The sequence below is a fragment of the Vigna unguiculata genome, chromosome 6 (genome assembly GCF_037176805.1).
Source record: "Vigna unguiculata cultivar grain cowpea cultivar isolate G323 ecotype 2 chromosome 6, ASM3717680v1, whole genome shotgun sequence".
Classification (NCBI taxonomy): domain Eukaryota; kingdom Viridiplantae; phylum Streptophyta; class Magnoliopsida; order Fabales; family Fabaceae; genus Vigna; species Vigna unguiculata.
The window spans coordinates 3320305-3324848 of record NC_140797.1 but is presented as its reverse complement, the minus strand read 5'-3'; the positions used below and the strand labels follow the sequence as shown (position 1 = coordinate 3324848).

At 37.9% G+C, this 4544-nt stretch overlaps 1 pseudogene; it reads right to left on the bottom strand.

Moving 5' to 3' along the window:
- Nucleotides 1–438: 438 nt before the first annotated feature.
- LOC146885391 (uncharacterized) lies at nucleotides 439–2222 on the bottom strand (annotated as a pseudogene).
- Between the last annotated feature and the right edge of the window lie 2322 nt (nucleotides 2223–4544).

Here is a 4544-nt window from a genome sequence, read left to right as displayed (position 1 = left end):
TGATCGTGTACGCGGTACATGTGAGCATAGGATGTTGATGCAGGTGGAGCCGGTGACGCTTAGCTACGGAGAGGGGATATCCGGGGTGTTTTATATTATTTGTATTTTCTACTTTTGGAAATGAAATGTAAACTCATTTAAGACGTTTATTTTGGATTATGACATTTTGGTATTCTTGAACTTTGGTTTCTATTATATACATTTATGAAAGTTTAAATTTCCCGCGTTTTTGGAAAATGAAGTTATACATAAATGCCGCAACTTTGTGAATTTAATTATTTTATTTATTTAAATCAGTAATATCCTGATGGGATGTTACAATCATGGGGAAGAGAAGTAGGAGTGCTAAAGACCTTACTATAAGTGTGTAGCAAAAGCTGGAACTCGGGCTCCATAACCTTTGGTAATTCTAACAAAGAAGGAGGTCAATTCATCTAACTAAATGGTATACACTTCAACTACAAAATTGGTATTTAATTGAGCTACAGTGGGCAACATTTCTTGTTCCCCTTGAATAATTGCCATTTTTCCTTCATGCAAAAATTTAAGTTGCAATGTTGCATAATCAGCCAAATGTGGGCCAATAGTCTTAAGCCAACTTGCACCCAATATCAAATCAGCCCTCGAAATAGGGAGCAACTAAGCTGGAAACGAGAATTGATTCCCTTGAGCTTGAAGATTGAAATTTTGAATAACACCTTCAATCTGCATGTAATTACCATTGTCAACCATTACTTTGAACATGGTGGCAGGTTCAACCAGAAGTTTCAAAAATTTAGCGACACATGGTTGAAGAAAGTTGTCAAAACTACCTCCATCAATTACACTTTCACCGGTAAACTATCAATATATGCCATAAAACATATAGTCCCCACACCTATGCCTCCTTTCAATGCGTTCCATGAAAGATGATGGTCTTCAGTTATGGATGCTTGCATGGATACTATCTGTTCTGCTTCTATTGGAGTGGGAAAGTTATGATCTTCAACATTTTCATCAGTTAATTATAAGAGCATAAATTGACGGTTAGGACAACGATGATTGAAGGTAAACTTATCGTCACAAAAATAACATAATCCCTTTTCCCTGCGAATTTGCCTTTCAGCTGGACCGATTTTCTTAACATTGTTAGTCACTTTGAAAGGTGGACCCGATGGAGTAGGTAATAAAGCAGGCATTGCTTGTGTTTGACGCTGATTATGAACTTGTGTTGAAACATGATAATATCTAGGTGTAGTAGTGTAAGAACTATTTTTAACATTTAGTAAATACCTAGCCTCATACAATTTGGCCAATGAAACTGCGCGTAATAACGAGGTAGGTGACTGTGCCACCACATCCTTACGGATCTCCACATGTAACCCACTTAAGAAATAATTTAATAGAGCTTCAGCAGGTAACCCAAAAGATTTGTATGCCAAGGACATGAATTTTAAATAATAATCGGAAACATAACTTGATTGTTGCAATTTAAACAAGTCTTCCATGGGACAATCAAAGGGTGAAGGTCCAAATTGTGATTTTAAGGCACATGTCAATTCAGTCCATGACTTGATTGTAGATAAGCGATGTAACATCTAGAACCATGGCACCACATCTTTATCAAAGTGGATTGCAACAATATTAACCCGTTCTTCATCAAGTGTGCGGTGATAATAAAAAAAATATTTTCGCCTTAAAAATCCATTCAAGCACTGGAGTTTGACCATCAAAATGCGGAAACCCAAGAGAAATATTCTTAGCCGGTAATAATGTGTTCACTAGGGTAACCCATGGTGATGCACCTGTTGAGTTTGAACCTCCAAGAGTATAAGAATTGTTTTGTAAGAGAAGGTCAATCGGTGATTGTAATTGATCCATACGGACTTTGGCATCTTGCTGAACTTGAGTCGTATGATGACGTTGTTCTTGATCGCGCAAATATATTAAATCCATAACCCTTCATATTTCATCCCCTTGTTTGTTAATCGCATTCTGCAATTCCTTCAATCTTGTGTTCTCAACCATGAAGGTCAATGAAAGCACTATTGAAACAGTACCCTAATAACAAAATTCTAATTGGGCACTTGAATATTATATCGAAATAGCAGATAGTTTGAGCAATATGCAATTACAGAGCTGAAACGTAAGACAAATACAATATCTATGAAACTTTTGGGTCTCGCAATTGCATGAGTAACCTGGAAAAGAGATAAGAATGCTATGGTGAAAAGGGATATTCAGAAAAGGAAGAAGCAGAGTATTAAGAGAGAGAGTCATACCACACACGCCTCTCCTTATTTTGCAGTCTTTTAAATAAACGCTTTCTTTCCTGATGCGTCCACGTTTTCTGTTTTCTACCAGTCCTTAGTCATCCTCCACGTGGCTAACTAACTTTTCCTCTTCTTTTCTTGTTACATTAAACCCTGTTATTAAGTTGCATTTATTGTGTTTCATGCATGCAGGTTTACATTGCCCAAAGAGCCGCTAATCCACCATTAGTTCAGATGCTTCAGTCCCACAGTTAAAACCTTCGGAAAGGATCAGCTTTTACACTTGTGAGCTTAGCACAGGTGATTATTACTAGCAATATAATTCAAACTGTTTTTCTTTTTCATTTTTTTTTTCATTTCCAGCCATAACCATAATCCTATTTTGCATGAACAATTCAAAATGCGGACTCACATAATCAAGCTACTATTGCTCATAGTGGAGGTATAGAGCCCATGCTCAATCTTTTTCACTCAGACAATGCAGTAGTTCAACTATATGCTGCTCGTGTTTCTATTGTCTTTATTTTTGTCAACTTTGTACGTTGCCCATCACAAATAACATTGATGTGCAATGACATTCCCATATTTTAACCCAATTTTAAACAAGTTTTATTTGTGTAACAGGACATTATTGCAAACATTATTAGAGTTGGCAGGTTTCAAAAACTAAGGGATTTACTTTTAATAGACGAAGTAAATGTTCATTTACTCTACATTGTAATTGAAGTAATAAATTTTCATTTCAACCTATTTACACCTATTTCTTCTTCTTGATAGTTATTTGTAATAAATGCTTGCTAACAGAACACTTTTCTCATACCAAATTTCCTTGTGATTTGCAGCCTATTAAAGAGTATATAGCAATCACGTTACTAAGATTAGAACAAAACATGCGAGGGAGAGTAAGTTTTCTTGCAAATTCTGTCCCAACGAAAATCATGGATGAGAATCATAATCCACTCTTTCCTTTCTGGTAGGCATTGAAATACCTAATATCTCTTATGCGCTCTGCAGAAGAACGGGTCAGACAATATGTAGTTATTGCTCTTGCTCATTTATGTTCTCCTCCAGATTATGAAAATGTATTCATTCACAATCAAGCTAATAAATGTTCTATCAAGTTTTTTTTTTCGCAATTTCTTACTCACTCTATTCGGAGTGCATTTTGAAACAAGATGCTGCTAAATCTTCAGGAATAGAATTGCTGCTGAATATTCTTCAATCTCAAATACAGAAGCGCGATGCTTCAATGGCGCTTAGCATATTGGCTAGTAGAGCCAATTTCATTTCATCTCTCCTTAAGGCTATTTCTCCATCACCAACTTCCCAGGTTTTTTCTTTCACTTTGTTTACTTTGAATCATTTCTCTTACCTTAGGTTAATTGCACTGTTTAAATTAGTATAATACTTATTGTCTATTGTTGTATTTACTGCTTTCACAGTAATGTTTTTGTTGCTGGTTGTTTTTGCTGTAGATGGACTTGGGCGAGGAATTTTTAAACAATGAAAAAATATCTGATGTCACATTCCTGGTTGAAGGTGGAGCATCTGCTGTTATTAATTTCTGCTAATTGTTTGATTGCACACCGATTTCATTTCAGTACATGTATTGATTTACTGTGTTTTGCTTTATTCAGGAATTTTATGCTCATAAAAAATCGTTTACTTCCTGCACTGTATCTAGGCAAACTCAGATAACCATTCCCTTATTTGTTTCCGCAAAAATAATTGACGCCCACCGTGGGGCATGAGTTGATATTTACCGAGCAATCCGAACACTATCGAGAATGGTTTCTACCTGCAGTAGAGCTGGAATCGCGAAGGACCCGAAGGCAGGCCCATCCATGCCTGTAGGCAGCACCCTGAACTTGGCCGCTATCCTCGAGGGGCAAGCCAGTATGCAACAAGACAGGAGAATTCCAGACTGAGAGGGAAAATTGAAGCTGATCTTACTCAGAAGGGGAAGGGTAAAGAGCTGCCAGAGGATCCCAATACCCCGGTGCACCAACCCAGCGAAGAAGAAAGTGAGTACAATCATACCCCACACACTTTCACCACCACTCAACAAACATCTACCATACCCGCCCACCACACAACCACTCAACATCCAACCACTATCCCCACACAACCTGCAACTATTCATCGTACCGCTAACTTTCCCACCACGCATATACCTCCTCACCACTACACCACCACATTCCCCACCATCATCCGGCACCCCATACCAGCACACCCCTTGCCACCACACCAGTCCAGACGCTGCCATCCCTTCATTGACGTCATCACCACCAC